General features: G+C 53.8%; 1 pseudogene; it reads left to right on the top strand.

The window, feature by feature from the left end:
- The window catches only part of LOC130024555 (vacuolar protein sorting-associated protein 33A-like), a 31,281-nt pseudogene that overhangs the window by 10,630 nt on the left and 2,961 nt on the right, over positions 1-17,690 (top strand).

Here is a 17,690-nt window from a genome sequence, read left to right as displayed (position 1 = left end):
ACGCCGTTTTTCAAAATGAATGTTTTGTTTGGGTGCTCGGGGCTGGGCAGGGCCGGGCAGGAGCCGGCTTAGCTGTCCGCAGGCAGACACAGTTTCCACTCTGAACAGTCACCTGTGCCCCTGAGCAGTTTGAAAGAGGCCCCCTAATGCTTTCCTTCCACTGAATCTTCCTCTCTGCTCTGCTCCAATGCGGAGATTCTGGTCGTTTTCTGAGGACTCTTTGGACATCCCGACCAGGATATTTTGGACTGAAGTGTGAGGCTGCACCCCAGACTTGGCAGAGACATCCTACATGATCTTTGGGGATGTTATGCTCAATCTGTGCCAGGCTCTCTGGGAGGTCTCCCTCTCTACCCCGCCCTCAGTCTGCACCCCTCGTCCTCACGCCTCTGCGGTGCACGCCTGTTGGCTGCTGCCTTAGACAGGGTCAAAGATTCCACGATGAGGGGCTGCAGCAATAGCACAGCAGGTAGGGCGTTTGCCTTGCATGCGGCCGACACGGGTTCGATTCCCAGCATCCCATATGGTCCCCCGAGCACCACTAGGAGTAGTTCCTGAGTGCATGAGCCAGGAGTAACCCCAGTGCATTGCCGGGTGTGACCCAAAAAGAAAAAAGATAAAAAGAGAGTCCCGCGATGGGCACCAGCAGTGCCGCCCCATCAGGTGGAGTGCAGGTGAAGCGCGTTGCGTGATTTCCCTCCTCTGCTCTCCGCACTTGCTGGATGAAGGGATTGAGGCACAGGAGAGATCTTGAGGCCCCGCTGGGGACCATGTGTGCTCTGTCAGCCCTGCTGAACCACCCGGCTGGGCGGCGCGTGCGTGCTCTTTGCTCTTTCTGGGCCAAAGATGTTTCTTTTTGTCTGTGTGTTAAATGGACCTTGTGGCCCTTCTCCGAGACCGTGGCTGCCCTCCTGCTGTCCCCTGTGACACTCGCTGCTGTATGTGGGAGAGGCTGCCTGCCCTTCCACAAGCCCAGAGTGTTCTGCTGTGTGGTCACGCGGGCAGGCGGAGGCCAGCCTTTCCTCGCCCGCCCAGCAATGCTTGCCCCCAGTAGAGATGCTGCCTTGAGGCCTCGGTGCTGACTGAGAGCCTGTGCCCACGCGCCGGGCCCTCTCCCACAGGAGTGCTGCCTGGACAGTGACTAGACGGGCCTGTACCACGCGACCAAGGGCCTGATGAAGCTGCTGGCCTGTACGGGACCATCCCCTAGATCTTTGGCAAGGGCGAGTGCGCCAGGGTGAGCCGGGGCGGGGAGAGAGGCCTCTCTCCTGCGGGTGGGGTTTGGGGCTCCACCTCGCAGTGCTCTTGGCTCTGTGCTCGGGCCACCAAAATGAGTCTGTCTGCGTGCAAGGCGTGACCCCTGGCCCCTCTGCTGTCTCCCAGCCCTCTTTCCTTTTCTCTTTTCTGTTCTTTATCTTTTCTTTTCCATCCCTACTCTCCCTCCCTCTCTCGCCCTCTCCCTCCTCCCGCCCTCTCCATACCCTGCAGTGCTCGGGGCTCACTCCTGGCAGGGTTTGAGGGATCTTACGTGGTGCCAGGAATTGAACCTGTGTCAGCCACCTGCATGGCAAGCATCCTACCCACCATACTGTCTCGGGCCTATCTTGCTTTATTTTATTGTTCCATTTTTTTCCGCCTTATTTTTAAATTTTGGATTGCCGGGGTCTTTTTAGCTTCATTTTAAAATCCGCCCATTGCTAAAAAGGCTCTCCCTGACTCTGTACTTTGTTCCCAGCAAGTGGCCAATATGATGATGAGGATGAGGAGAGAGTTTACAGAAAGTCAGAATTCAATATTTCCTGTTTTTGATAACCTATTGTTGCTTGATTGAAATGTGGATTCATTAACGCCCCTTGCGACTCAGCTGACATACAAAGGACTCGTCGATGAAATTTATGGCTTCCAGAACAGTAAGTGAAGCGACATCATTTACTAATAAGTTAGCTGAGTAAAATCAATCTCAAAAGTGTCTGTTTTTAAAGGTGTGGCATTTGTGTATAAGTCAGAATACTTGAAAATGTCAGGCACTGACTTTCAGCCCAAGGTTAAAGAGAGCTCGAGCCAGGACACCATCGGGGAAACTGAGGCGAAGGCCTTGTGCAGAGGGCCATGCGGTGTGCAGCCCCGCTGCTCAGGCCGCCCAGGGAGGCGTGAGGAATAGAGCGTTTCTGAGGGGTGCCTGGGTCTGAGGTCAGGGGACTTTGGCCCCGGGTGTTAGATTCTGTAGCATTTCAGATCTGAGTGGGGGCTAGGAAAGCTCACGGGGCTAGTGCCAGGCGCACAGCCAGCGCTCGATTCCATCCACGCTCCTGCCTCATCCAGTGAGCACTGAGCTGGGAGTAGCTCCTGCTGGGATACAGTCTGAGAAGTTTCCCACAGTCTGATTGTGTCTTTTCTTCAGAACAGGGAGCCCTAGGCTGCAAGAGGGTTAACTCCGGTGACTTCAGGAGTGGCCCTGGCCGGGGGCTGGGGAAACAGCCCTGGGGATAGAGCCCCGGTCTGGAAGGACGGGGATGCAGCTAACTGCATGGGGTCTCTCTGGGGACACAGAGCCCTGCAGCTGCTGAGTGTTGGCCAAGTCCAGACAGTGCTGTCTGTCCAGTGTGCCAAGCTGGATATCGCAGAGTGGATTGCGATGGTGTGTGTGTGTGTGTGTGTGTGTGTGTGTGTGTGTGTGTGTTCGTGTGTGTTAGTGTGTATGTCACTGCAGTGGTGAATGCGTGGCTCAGTGACAGCGGCCACGGAAGCAGAACAGGACCACACATGGAGGCATTTCCACACAACAAAGCGTTTTCCTGCTCTTTCATGATTATGGGGGTGTTTCCGGTTTGTTTTTTACCAGTTGTTCCAAAGGATAACTTCTTAAGTTGCTTCCTTTTGTGGGGACAGTCGTAAGCAGTGCCCAAGTCACTGTGGGGCTGATCTCGGTGATTTTCTGCTCTGTGGGGCCACTCCGTGGCCCTGGGGCCACCGGGGCTGTGCCTGGCAGCGGCTGGGGGTGATGCCACACACACAGTCCCTCCCCAGACTCCTGCTCCGAGCTTTCACTGGCACGGGAGCACCCCGTGCGAGGGGTCCCCACCTCCTGGTGCTTCTGCAAGTCCCTCGAGGGATCTGGCAGAGGTGCTGGGGTGGCTGGTGCGGAGGTGTGAGAGATGGGGCTTGTGGGGTGCCTCCGGGGGGAAGGCGTTTTGGGAGCTCACAGTCTCATCACATCACACACTTACTTCTGATGAAACATTTAATTAAGGGAGAGGGCTGGAGTGATAGTACAGCGGGTAGGGCATTTTCCTTGCACGCGGCTCAGCCCGGGTTCGATTCCCAGCATCCCAGAGTGTCCCCTGAGCACCACCAGGAGTAATTCCTGAGTGCAGAGCCACTAGTGACTCCTGTGCATTGCTGGGTGTGACCCCCCCAAAAAAGAAAAAATTAAGAGAAATCTGAAAAACAAGGAGAAATTGGGCTTCCCCATAACCCCCCAGCTCTGCGCCCGTGGCTGGACCGAGGGCGATGGCAGGCCCGTGCAGGAGCTGCGTGCAGGCTGCCTGGGCCAGCGGCTGCCCCTCTGCTTTGAGCTGGAATGCGAGGTCTGGCCGACCTCGTGTATCTCAGCATATGCTCAGGCCCCGGGTCCCGCGGCCACCGTGGCGTGCTGTCTCCAGACGCTGGTGCCCGGGCTGTTCCGAGGGGCTTAGGATTTGGAAAGCATCCGAGAAGTATTTTTCTTCCGTCGGTCACTTTCTCTCCCCACATTCTCTGAGGCAGGAGTTCTTGTTGTTGCTTTATGATTCTCAGTACCCACCCCACAGTGCTCAGGGCCCACACGGGGCAGTGCTCAGAGGAACAGACAGCTGGACTTGAGCGTGCGCTGCCCTCGATGACCTGTCTCTCTGGACCCACAGCAGTGGAGCTGATTGTGTGTAGACACGTCGGGATTTGTGTTGAAAGTGGAGGAGATGATTTTTTGAAAGGAACCAACTTGGAGCTAGAGGCAGTGCAGCAGTTAGGGTGAGTTTGGTCCCCAGGACCGCATATGGTTCCCTCAGTCACTGCCAAGAATTAGCCCAGAGCACAGAGCCAGGAATAAGCCTTGAGCACTGACAGGTTTGGCCCCAAAATCAGAGAAAGGAAACAGAAAGGAAAGAAGCCGTCAGAGCTGTCTCCCGCCCTCAAGCAAACTTCCATGCTGAAATGATTCCTGGGATCTTGTTTTTGTTTTTGTTTTTCTTTTTCTTTTGACTTTTCTTTTTCTTTTTTGGAGAGTATCTTGCCTGCATGGCAAAGTCTGGCAAGCTACCCGTGACGTGTTCTATATGGCAAACACAGTAACAAGTCTCAAAATGGAGACGTTACTGGGCCCGCTTGAGCAAAATCGATGAACAATGGGAGGACAGTGACAGGGGTCACACTTGGCAATGCACAGGGGTTACTCCTGGTGCTGCACTCAGGAGTTACTCCTGGCGGTGCTCAGGGGCCATATGGGATGCTGGGACTCGAACCTGGGTCTGCCCCGTGCAAGGCAATCACCTTCCCTGCTGTGCTATCACTCCAGCCCCATCCTGGGCTCCTCTTGGCTTGTTGAAATGTCGGTATAGACGGCATGCACTTGCATGCGCCAGCAGGACAGACCTGCAGTTAGGCCGCCCTGGGGCATGTTTCCTCGGGTGGCCCCATCCTGAGTTCAGTTCGGGCTGGCAGTGGCAGGAGGTGTCCCGCGGGCCAGGCCAGGGAAGCCGTGAGTGGAAACCGTGAGCGTCCTACGCTCGTGCGCATCTAGTGACTCAAAGCCCAGTGCTCTCCCCTGACAGGAAGTCTCTGGAGTCTCACTTGGGTGTCCCCTCCCGTGCAGGTCATGTAAAGCTGCTACCCGAGAAATTCGCCCTGAAGAGGCAGGGTGACGGGCAGGACCTGCCCACGGAGTCCAAGAAGCTGCCGCTGAACTCAGCCGAGGAGCTCTACGCTGAGATCCAAGACCGCAACTTCAACGCCGTGGGCGCCGTGCTCAGCAAGAAGGCCAAGGTGATCTTGGCCGCCTTTGAGGTGACTGGGGCCTGGGGCCAGGCGGCAGGCGGGCTGTGGGCGCCCGGGGAAAGGTGGTGCCAGGCCCTCTCCTGGTGTCAGGTCCTTTGCCAGTCATCATCTGCACTCCCTGTCCCTCCCACCTTCCTCCCAGCTGCTGGCGGTGGCGGCATCTCCACTAGCTCCTGCATCTAGGGAATCCGGGTTCAGCCGGAGCAGGCTGGGAAGGCGTGTGATAATGAGAGCACAGTCCCCGGCCCCCAGCTTCGTTAGCACCTCGCGCCCTCCTGCTGCTCATTTAGTTTGGGTTCAGCTCACTTTTGAAACCTGAATCAGTAAAATGATAGAAGCTGAATTTTTTAACTCTGGGGGAAGTTTTTAAAAATCACTTTTTCCCTTGAAGGGTGATTTCCTGATTTCATCTTTTTTAGGAGTTATCTCCACTATATCAGTATTTGTATTTCTTTGGGTTTTTTTTGTTTGTTTGTTTTTTGAGGGGAGGCACACCCAGAGGTGCTCAGGGCTAACTCCTGGCTCTGCGCTCAGGGATCACTTCTGGTGGGCTGAGGCAACCACATGGGATGCTGGGGATTGAACCCAGGCTGGCCGCATGCAAGGCAAGCACCTCGCCACTGTTCTGTCACTCTGACCCCATGGTTGTTGTATTTCTGAAGTTGCTTTTGTCTCACTTGGGTTTTGTTCCTCAATTTTTTATTTCCTCACCGTGACTTATAAAGCTATGGATAAGAAGTGTCAGGCATTCACTGTTCCAGCTCCGAGCTCGCCATGGTGTCCAGTTCCCTCCCTTCCCGCTGCCAGTGCTCAGGGCTGGCTCCTGGCAGGCCTCGGGGTTCTGTGGGGAGGCCGGGCACTGAGCAAGCGCCTCCCACACTGTATAGCTTGGACCCAGTAAACGTTTTACACTTGATTTGCTATTGTTGAGGTCTCAGGCTATACGATCGTTAGCTTTTGTGGCTTCAAGGCACAGTTTGCTGAGCTCCACATCCCTGGCAGGAACCATGCAGTGTCAGGTGTGGCCTGCGTGGGCCCTGGGCTCCCTCCCGTCCACATGGTCTCCCAGTGCTGCAGGATGTGGCTGTCGCAGTACCTGGACCCACCAACCTGCCTTTTCTATTTTCCTGTGGCTGTGGGATCTGGTTATAGTCTAATTCGTTTTGTGTCCATTTCTCACACTAAAAATTAAGTTGGAGGAGCCGGAGTGATAGCACAGCAGGTAAGGCGCTTACCTTGCATGCAGCTGACCTGGACTCACTCCCCAGCCTTCCATGTGGTCCCGGTGCATGCCAGGAGTGATCCCTGAGTGCCAGGCCAGGAGTAAGGCCGGGGCACTGCCTTGCACGTGATTCAAACATGCCCTGGGCAACCCAAAGACCCAAATTCTTAAAAATGCACTCTTGGCAACCAGGGCTGGAGCTGGGGCACATTGTGTGTGTGTGGGGGGCGTGGGAGGGTGGGTGGCCTGGGTGCATTCCCAGCACTGCTTTGGCTGTGTCTGGGGCATGCCCCGTGTGTGTGTGTGTGTGTGTGTGTGTGTGCGTGTATGTGTGTGTGTGTGTGTGTGTGCGTGTATCTGTGTGTGTGCGTGTGCGCACACGCACACACACAGGTGTGCGAGGCCCTGAGTGCTGTCCCCAGTACTGTCGTTACCTTCTCCCCTCCCTCAGGAAAGGCACAATGTCAAGACGGTGGGCGAGATCAAGCAGATTGTCTCCCAGCTACCCCACATGCAGGTGACATGGGGCTCCCTGGCCAACCACACCTCCATCGCCGAGCTCCTCAGGGACGTAACGAGTGAGTGCCCTGCCCCGGGCTCAGGCTCAGGGTGTGTCACTGGCTCCCTGCTACTTCTGGGGGTCCCGGCTACTGTTTCACTTGTGCATTGTTCCCTGTGCCAGCCGCTGTGTCCTCACAGGAATGTTCCGAGTGTGACTGTTGGGTTCTGCGGGGTCAGGTGGTGCAGCAGGACTCTCCCAGGCTCTGGGTGGTGCCAGCACTGCTTCGCCAGACCTGGCAATACTTGCTGAGGTTGGTTTCAGTCTGATGTGGCAAGGAACTGTAGTTGGAGCGGTACTGCAGTGCCTGGCACACAGCCGGCCCGGGTTGGATCCCGGAGTCCCATATGGTCTCCGAAGCCTGCCAGGCGTGATCCCTGAGCACCACCGGGAGTGGCCCCCAAAGTAACCAAAGTAAAATGCCCTTGGGAAATTGCTTTAATTAGTGTGAAGGGGAAGCTGCTAGGGCCCAGGCCCTGGGGCTCTGTGTCTAGGCGCACCTCGGGGCACAGGCTGTCAGCCTCTCTGTTCTGGAATGTGCCTTCCTTGTGATGACTTAAACTTGGTGCTTGCTTGCTACTTTGCATGCCTTTGGGAGAAATGAGCATTTATCCCACTTCTGAGTTGCTCGTGTGTTAATTATGTTTCAGCATCTGAAGACTTCTTTGATAAGTTAACCGTGGAGCAGGAGTTTATGTCTGGAATAGACACTGATCAGGTACGTGAACACTAAAACTGTTTTAGCCGATAGTTAACGAGATTGGCAAACAGAACTGGAGGTAGGAAAGGAATCGCTTTGATTCCTGTGTCTGGCCTATATACCTGTCAGGGCAGTGCAAAATGTGCGGAAAGAGATTCTGCCAAGGGATAGGTTTCTGTTGACCGGGGGTGGTGTGTGTGTGTGTGTGTGTGTGTGTGTGTGTGTGTGTGTGTGTGTGTGCGCGCGCATGTGTTCCATTCCTGTTTGCTGTCCTCAGAGAAACAAGACCCAGCCCTGAAGCCCAAGACTATTGAAGCCCATCACGGATTATTTAAGAGCATGGGTTATATGATCCCTTTTCCTGTCTGCCTGTCAATAAATCCCGCATTCTCACTTGCAGCAAGCAAGCACCCAAATTCCCCACAGTCCCTGCTACTTTACTGATGCTGCTCAGGTGTTGCTGACAAGTGGGACAGTTGCACCCGCCCGTAGCCCCTGGAGCTTAGGTTGTCCAGGGAGTGTGGGCAGGAGCGTGAGCCAATCTCCAGCCTCTCCTTGATTGGGCCTCTCAGGGGCCGGGGAACGCCCAGGACTGCAGGCCCAGACCCGGCTCTCACACATGAATCTGCCACGACTCTAGGTCAACAGTTACATGGAGGACTGCATCGTCCAGAAGCATCCACTCATCAAGGTGCTCAGGCTCATTTGCCTGCAGTCGGTGTGCAACAGTGGGGTCAAGCAGAAGGTTCTGGATTATTACAAAAGAGAAATTCTCCAGGTCAGTGTTTCTAAGTGACTCATTTGCCAAGGAAGAAATTTATCAAAAAGGCAGTTGGCCTTGCATGTGCCCACCTGGGCTCGATCCCCGGCACCCATATGGGTTCCCTGAGCCCCACCAGCACTGATCCCTGAGCACAGGAAGTGGGGGTGGGGCAAAAGCAAACAAAACAAAGGAGACATCTGGACAATAGCATGTCAGGAGGTGTGGTTGGCCTCCTTTTCTTACTCAGTTATTTCAGTACACTGTCATCTATCTTCCTTACGTTGGGCCCATGCATTCTGACTTTAAAGTGAAAATGTGGGGTCCAAAGAGCTAGAAAGGGGCTGGAGCAATAGCACAGCGGGTAGGGCGTTTGCCTTGCACGCAGCCGACCCTGGTTCGATTCCCAGCGTCCCATACGTTTTCCAGAGCACCGCCAGGAGTGATTCCTGAGTGCAAAGCCAGGAGTAACCCCTGAGGATCGCCTGGTGTGACCTGAAAAGCAAAACAAACAAACAAACAAAAAAAACCCAACAAACCAAGAGCTAGAAAGGGGTAAGGCACTTGTCTTGCATGCTGCCGGCTATGACTCAAAATCAATAGTATCAAAATGAGAATGAAAATGTTGGCTCCCTCTTCGGAAGTGGGAGATCTAGCAGGCTCCCCAACTTCTCTGGCAGACATACGGCTACGAGCACATCCTGACGTTACAGAACCTGGAGAAGGCCGGGCTGCTGCGGCCCCAGCAGGGGGGCAGGAACAGCTACCCCACCATCCGGAAGACCCTGCGCCTCTGGATGGACGATGTGAATGAGCAGGTGAGCCGAGTCTTCATGCACACGCATGCACATGCACGCCATCTAATAGACGAGCTGAGCCTTCACGCACATGCATGCGGACCAACATACACACACAGACACATACATAGACATACACACACACACTTCCCCAGTGGTGTGGCATCCTGCTGGTGGGAAGGCGCTGCCCTTGCAGAAGCCAGGACTGAGAGGGGCTTTTTGGGGGATGCTCTTTGAAAATGGGGGCTGGGGGGTGGGAATCGGGGGCCCTTGTCCACTTAGGCCTCAGGGCGGGGGAGGCTGGTCTGGACTCAAGGAAGCCTCTTGTAAGGGAAAAGGCCAGCCTCAAGTAAGAGGATTGGGGACCAACACAACTGACTCACTGTGGGCAGTTGGGGCTGCTGGATTCAGAGTCACTGTTAGGGGGGGTGTTTCAGACTGGGGGTGACTGTGATGCTGGGGGCTGTCACTCTCACCCTTGGGAGATTTGGGCTTGGCTGTGCCCTGGGGCCTCGCCCCCTGGAAGAATGCCTGAGAGTAGCTTGGCTGGGCTTAGAGCTCTCCACATTCCCTCCCTCCTGTGGGCCGAGTTTCTATAGGAGAAGTTTCTCACCAAATCGATGAACAGTTTTTCCTCTGTGGGGGTCGGATGGAATCTTTCCCGGGCAGACAGTTGAATGTTCAGACCCAGCGGTGCTGGGGTTTGGCCACGCACCTGCCCTCTGCACGGGCTGCCGGGCACTGGCACCTTCCAGCACAAAGGGGCACCAAGCAGCTTTCTGAGATTGGTTTGAGACAGGACTCAGGGCCAGGAGAGGTGAGGGCAGAGCCATGCGTCAGCTCTGCACCACCAGGTCTGATCCATAAAGCTGTAGGGGCGGGGGTGGGGGGAGAGAGAGAGAGAGAGAGAGAGAGAGAGAGAGAGAGAGAGAGAGAGAGAGAGAGAGAGAAGGAGAGAAGGAGAGAAGAGAGAGATTGGGAAATTGGGTAGAGGGTGGAGATGGCAGGGCTGAGCGGGGTAGGCTGGAGCACACTGTGTTCCTCCCCAAAGTCAAATCCAGGATGGCAGCGTGGAGGATGTTTGCCTTTAATGCGGCCAACCCAGGTTGTGATCCCTGAGTGCAGCACCAGGAGGGAGCCCTGAGCACCGCAGGGTATGGCCTCCGCCGAAACAAACAAACAAAAAGAGATCCCATGGCCCATTGGGCAGAGAGGAGTTGGTTGACTCCAGGTGTCGCTCTCGAATCCTCTGCAGAACCCCACGGACATCTCGGCTATGCCTCCCTCAGCATGCGGCTGGCCCAGGTGCTCTCCCGGCCTGGTTGGCGCAGAATCGAGGAATTTCTGCACATCCTCCCGGGTCCCCACTTCGAGGTGCGGCAGCCGCTGCCCAGGTGCCTGCAGAAGAAACGTAGGTTTGTGAGTGATTTTGTGAGTGATTTTGTTTTCGTGACCCGCCTTTCCCCTTGATTGAGTCTTGGCAAGACCTGAAGACTCTTATCTTACATTTTCATTTTCTAGAAATAAAATTGCTTACATATTTCATTCAAACTCTTGAGGTTCTGCAGTGTGACCTCAGGGCTGGGTGCAGGGTGTGCGGGAAATTCTGTTTCTCCCCCACGCCCGTCCCAGCCTGTTTCCTACTGGTTATTTTCAGCACATATTTATTTGTTTGCTTTGCTTTGGTTTTTGATTGGGACTTCACCTGGTGATGCTCAGGGATTACTCTTGGGGGTCCTCAGGGGTCCATATTTGACTCTTTGATGCCTGGGAAGCACCTTCGCACTGAATTATCTGTCGGGTCCCCGGGACATTTTCTTTTTTAAATGTTGTCTTTTCCTGAAAGGTGGATTTTTGTTTACAAATATGATTTTATATGTTTTCTTTACTATCTTTATGACACGGAGCACTTCTGAACAATTTCTCATTCGAAGTGTCAGCTTGGCTCTTAGGGGCGCCCGGGCCAGAACACTGGCTCTATCTTCTGTGCAGTGAGGTTTCTCCATGCTTAGTCCCTTAAGAGTATCTGTAGACCCAAAAGCATTGATTTATGTAAGTTTTCAACCAGATGTTTTTCCTATGGCATATTCTTCACTGGAAATAGGGAAAATTGGGCATGGCTGGAGTTCTGGCAGGCCGAGTGAGACCCCCCACCCCTCAAGTGGGTAACCACCATCTAGAGTGTGCGACCCTCAGCCTCAGCGAGAAAGGGAGGGAAAGGGAAAATAAATACTGGAATGAAGGGGAAGATGCAAGGGGGAAACACATCGGCTTGATAATGTCTTCTAAAAACAGCGTACCAGGGCCAGAGAGATAGTAAGGTGGGTAGGGCACTTGCCTTGCCCCTGGCAGACCCGGGTTCGTTCCCAAGCACCCCATACGGTCCCCCAAGCCCCGCCAAGTGTCACCCCCAGTGCCAAGCCAGGGAGTCAGCCTGAACCCGTGCACTTCCCCAACGCTTCCGGTGCCTGTCTGCGCCCTCTGCGCCCTCTGCCATTGGAAGCTTGTGCAGGTGTGTTTGAGATGTGACCGCGTTTCCCTGCTTTCTTGTGTGTGTGAGTTGATTTGTGGTACTGCTGCTGCTGGTCTCAAGACACGACCTTTCTAGAACGCAGGTGCATCACCAGATTTCCGGCCTCTTTCCCCTCAGCATGTTGGTCTCAGCAGCACCTTAAGAGAAAGAACCCGGGCCTTGCTGTGCCATCGGCCCCTGGGGTTAACGTAAACAAATTTTTTCTTAATACGGAATTCTGGCTGGAGCGATATTACAGTGGCAGGGGATTTGCGTTGCACGCAGCCAACATGGCCGACCCGAGTTCGATTCCTCCACCCCTCTCGGAGAGCCCGGCAAGCTACCAAGCGTGTCTTGCCTGCCCGGCAGAGCCTGGCAAGCTCCCCGTGACGTATTCGATATGCCAAACTCAGTAACAACAAAGTCTCCAATGGAGACGTTACTGGGCCCGCTCGAGCAAATGGACGAACAACGGGAGGGCCTTTACTTTTTTCACTTTACTTACGGAATTCTGGGTGGTGTGGAGATAGCTTAGAGGGCTAGAGCCCCAGCATCACCTGGGGAGCCCCGGGTTCAGGACAGGAGAGACCCACACACCACCAGTTATGACCCTAGGGACTTTTAAAGAGGAATTGCAAGGGCTGGAGCTGTATACATTCGGAGGGCATTTGCCTTGCACGCAGCTGACCCAGGTTCAATCCCCGGCATCCCATATGGTCCCCGAAGCACCACCAGAATAATTCCTGAGTGCAGAGCCAGGGGTAACCCCTGAGCCTCGCCGGGTGGGAGTTGTTAGAGGTGTTTCTGTAGTAATATGCTGTTTTTCAAAATGAATGTTTTGTTTGGGTGCTCGGGGCTGGGCAGGGCTGGGCACAGCCGGCTTAGCTGTCCGCAGGCAGACACAGTTCCCGCTCTGAACAGTCACCTGGGCCCTTGAGCAGTTCGAAAGATGCCCCCTAATGCTTTCCTTCCCCTGAATCATCCTCTCTACTCTGCTCCAATGCAGAGTTTCTGGTCCTTTTCTGAGGACTCCTTGGACATCCTGACCAGGGTGGCTTAGACTCAAGTGTGAGGCTGCACCCCAGACCTGGCGGACCCATCCTACAGAATCCTTGGGGATGTTATGCTCACTCTGGACCACTCTTTGGGAGGTCTCCCTCTGCACCCCGCCCCCAGTCTGCACATCTCCACGGTGTTATATTTTTATTGTTAATTTTTTCACTCGGTGATGCACAGGGGTTACTCCTGGCTCTGCACTCAGGATTTACTCCTGGCGGTGCTCAGGGCACCATGTGGGGTGCTGGGATTCGAACCCACGTTGGCTGCATGCAAGGCAAATGCCCTCACTGCTGTACTATCGTTCCAGCCCCAATACTAGAAGCTTCGGCCTGGGATTCTTGTTCCTTCGGGTCTTTTGCATGGAAGGGCGGGTGTGAGTCAGAACTGAGCGACTGTGGGCGTTGGGGGGATTCTATAGCATGTGGGGTGCCCGTGAGTCTTCCGAGGCATGTGAGGTCGCCCCCGGCAGGTTCTGCAGGGCAGCTGGGGCTAGGACCTGGGTTAGGCCAGAGACCTGCCTCACCTCCGGTCACCTTCTCTCAGTCCTGTTTGCCGGCTTGCTCTTCTCTTCAAGCTCTTGCTAACTCTGATTTTTCCCCCTTACATGTGACAATTTCCTCTATCTGGATATTTTGAAGTTGAATGCCAGCGTGAGGTGGGTGACTGGGCTGGCTGATGACATTGAATAGATGCCGTTTGCATATGTCCTGTGCCTTCAGGCTATATATAGTCTTGAACTGTGTCTGCAGCTCCTGACATTTTGTTTGGAACGAAAGCCTGATTTTTATGTAACTTCCTCATAGAACAGTGTGTGGTGCTGCCCATCACGCCACAGCTCCCAGGGCTGGTGTTTCCCTGTCCAGAAGACGCTGGACAGATGTGAGCCAAAGCTCTAGCTGGGAGGAAGCATTTGTACCGTGGGATGAAATAGAACCGCCTTTGAGTCAAGCTGACATTTTCAAGAGATACAAAACAGACTTTTTTCCCCCCCATTTTTAGTACCAGAGCAGATAATCCCCTAAGGTTATTTGCTTCCCTGAAAGATATTTAGCTTGCCCTTTCAAAGTTCATTTAGAGCAGATCTTGGCGTTCAATCAGAGTTGGGTGGTAACTGAGGTCAGAGTGTTTGCTTATTTGTGGCCTTCTTTGTCTCTTAAGAGGAACCGTAGTTAGAGGCCACCAGAGAAAACAAAACACAAGCACCCGCTTCCTCCCAGCTTGGTTCTTCTGTTCTCAACCCCCGGCCATTTGTCTATACATCTTCCCCAGAACAGGCGGGGGACAGAGGTAGAGGGAAGGTCTGAGAAGCCCCTGCATGGTGCTCCCTGAGCAGTGCTCCCCATCTTTGTGGCTTCTGTTGAGGTTCTGAAATGAGTCATCAGGTGCTAGTGACAAATGTGTCATGTACGGCGTGACACAAAGATGGAGTTTGTGCCATCAGTCCCTAGGGTGGGAGGAGGGAGCATCGGGTTTTGGGGGTCAGTGGCAGGAGGATGTGACCCATAGCGTGTCGGCTTTATCTCGGGTGGGGGAAAACGGATCGTTTGGGGAGAATTGTGCCTGGGGTACAGATTTGCCGCATTTTTCTGGATTTCTCTCTCTCTCTTTTTTTTTATGTAGGAGTACTGCTATTTATCCAGCCACTGATTAGCTGATTGAATTGTGCATGAACTCCACCTTACTTTTTTTTTTCACTTTTTATGATTTTATTTATTGAATCACCGTGAGAGCAGTTACAAAGCTTTCAGGTCTAAGTCTCGGTCATACAATGAAACACCCGTACCTTCACCAGTGCCCATTCTCCACCCCCAACAACCCCAGTATATCCCCATCCCACACCCTCCCCCTAGCAGTGGGGCAGATGATTTCCACATTACTCTCTCTCTACTTTGATCACATTCAATATTTTGACACCAGACCCACCATTATTATTTGAGATTTTGCCCCAACACTCAGATCTGCTGAAAAGGCAACAGTAGACAATTTGTTTTCTATTGCTGGTTATGAATAACATATGATGTTTCGTGGCTGCAGTACTGGCCGCACGATTTTGCAATTCTGACATTTGAACACTTAAATCTGGAGGGATTTCTGTCAAAACCTGTTGGGTTCCCGAGAATTGCTCCTGAGTCTCTGGGATCATGGTCGTTAAGCAGCTTGATCAGGAGCCAGAAAGGCCGTTCGTGGGCAATGACTTGGGGTCTCTTGGGAACGGGGAGGACAGGACTGGCTCCACCCCCATTCTGTGAGGCCCAACAAGTTTTGTCACTGAGGTCCCAAGTCTGACTGTCCAGTGGCCTCTGGAGGATGGCGGCCACCGGGCCACCAGAGGGAACAGGCCAAGGCACGAAACCGTGGGCCCAGCACTGCAGGGACCAGACGCATTTCTGCCAAAAGCCACTGGGTTTCGAGATTTGTTTCTGAGTCTCTGGGATCATGGCCATTAAGCAGTTCAATCAGGACCTAGAGAGGCCATGCCTCCAATGATACAGCTGAGCCGGAGGTGATTTGTGGGTGTGTTTTCCACATACCTAACTTTTGGCCATTTACTTTCTAGGTAAACTTTGCCCCAAGTTTTTGAGGTCTGGCCAAAGGCATAACAGCAATTTTGGGGTATCTGGAAGTGTGGAGGCGCCATCAGGCTGCTGATGCACTCGCCTCACAGGTACAGTGATTTTTGTTTCATGGTTTGTGTTTTTATGTAGGAGTACTGCTATTTATTCAGCCACTGATTAGCTGATTGAATTGGGCATGAACTCCACCTTACTTTTTTTCCATAATTTTCTTTCTTTCTTTCTTTCTTTCTTTCTTTCTTTCTTTCTTTCTTTTTTCTTCTTATATTTATTTATTGAATCACTGTGGGAAAAGTTACAAAGCTTTCAGATTTAAGTCTCGGTCATACAATGATCAAACACCGTCTTCTTCACCCTTCACCAGTACTCATTTTTCACCACCAAGAACCCCAATATACCCCACCTCCCACCCACCCAATGCCTATGAGGCAAATGATTTCTAACTAACTCTTCTCTACATTGATTACATTCATTATTTCGACAAAAGATGCAGCATGATTGCTTAGAATTTACCCCCCAACAATCAGAATGGCTGAAATGGCATTGTGAAATACATTGTTTTCTATATAAGGTTCGGAGTTCCGGGGCTGGAGAGATAGCACAGCGGGTAGGGCGTTTGCCTTTCACGTGGCCAACCCGGGTTCGAGTCCCAGCATCCATATGGTCCCCTGAGCAATGCCAGGAGTAACTCCTGAGTGCAGAGCCAGGAGTAACCCCTGTGAGTGCAGAGCCAGAAATAACCCTTGTGCATCGCCAGGTGTGACCCAAAAAGCAAAAAAAAAAAAAAAAGTTTGGAGTTCCTCCCCTCCAAGTTTCGCTCAGCAAGCAGAAGGAAAGCAAAGAGCTTGGTCCCGGTGGTTGATGCAGATTGCTGGGCCAGGCCGTCGATCAAGGGAGATTTGGGGATCTCTGGGACCCATCCTCGGGCCCAGTGCTCTCCGGGGCCCCTAGCTTGGTCGTGTCCTACGAGTTGGGGGCGAGCCTGGCCTTTGGGCTCGCGTTGTGTTTGGACGGGCAGGTGGGGTGTTCAGGGCCCAGCTGCTGACACCTGATCCCGCCCTGGCCAGGTGGGAGGACGGAGATTGGCGGCTGGCCCCTGAGATGCCCAAGATAACCAGTCAAGGAGATAACCAGAGTCAATCCCAGTCGAGTTGGGTGATAGGCTGAGATGACGCACCGAGCCGCTGAGGCAGATCCTGTCTGGAGACACTCGGGCACCTTGATCGCAGGCAGGCCTGACCTGGCGGGGGGCGGGGGCGAGTGGGCACCAACCTCGGCGTTTCCGTGGCTCGGAGCTTCCGTGCCCTTCGGCTTGCTCTGCTGTAGTTTTGTTTTTGGGTCACACCTGGACGTGCTCCGGGGTCACTCTTGGCTCTGCACTCAGGACTTACTCCTGGAGGTGCTCGGGGGTCCCTATGGGATGCCGGGATTGAACCCGGGTCAGTTGTGTGCAAGGCAAATGCCCTCCCCGCTGTACTAGACTTCTGGCCCCAAGGCCCAAAACTTAAAGAAAAATCCTTGCTGGGGATTCCCAGACCCTGGCGTCCTGTCAGCCTCGTGGGTCTGCACACGGCTTGTGCGACTGCCTCGAGTGGCCAGTGACAAGGGCGCCCGCGTGTCCTCCTGCTCCCCAGGGCTGCTCTCTGCCCGGTGCTCCCGGCCCTGCAGCCCTCAACTCCTGCCCTGTGTTCACTCCTCCTTTCTGTGGTGTCCCCCTCCTCTCTCGGTGGCCCTCCCCCTGGGGTCACCCCCCTTCCTGCGTGGTGCTGGGACAGCAGAGCTGCCGGGTTTGTGCCGGCTTTGTGCCAGGTGCACGGTTGACCCCGGGGGCTTGGATTCAGGACCTTATGCTTGTGAGGCAGTGCTCAAAACCCCCTCTCGTACATTCCTCCCCTCCAAGCTGAAGGAACGGACTTGACCCACGTTCAGGCTCACACTTCTGCTTCCTGCCGAATCACTGCCGGCCGCTAGCAGGCCAGGACCCGTGTGCCACGCCTGTGTGAAGCAGGGACGTTCCAGGGCGTGAGCCTGCTAGCGTCTTTGTCATGGACACACGTGGTCCCATCACAGGATTTAGGGTCAGGGTCCAAACACAGGAGCATGGGGGTGGGGGGGTGGGGGCTTGTTCAGGCCGGAGACTCTACTAGGCTCACACACAGCATTGAGTGCTCAAGTCTCAGGGAGACAGTGAGGCTCAAACACATTTTCTTTTGCGCTGTTTTTTTCTCTCTTTTTTTTTTTTTTTTGGCTTTTTGGGTCACACTCAGTGATGCTCAGTGTTGCCTACTGACCAAGTAAAAGAATGCTTGATTTTTCATTCCCCCTTTGTCCTGCTGAAAGCTTGGCAACTCCCCAGTACAGGAGGTTTCAGTTTGGGGAAAATGCACCCTCGTAAATGATTTGTAAATGATGTATGAGGAACAGCACAATCTTTGCAGATATGTCAAAACTATATCAAAGCAGGTCGTTCTGACCAA

This window comes from Sorex fumeus, unplaced genomic scaffold (assembly GCF_029834395.1).
Source record: "Sorex fumeus unplaced genomic scaffold, SorFum_2.1 ptg000029l, whole genome shotgun sequence".
NCBI classification, from domain to species: Eukaryota; Metazoa; Chordata; class Mammalia; order Eulipotyphla; family Soricidae; genus Sorex; species Sorex fumeus.
The sequence above is the reverse complement of the archived record's forward strand: the minus strand, read 5'-3'. Positions and strand labels throughout refer to the sequence as shown.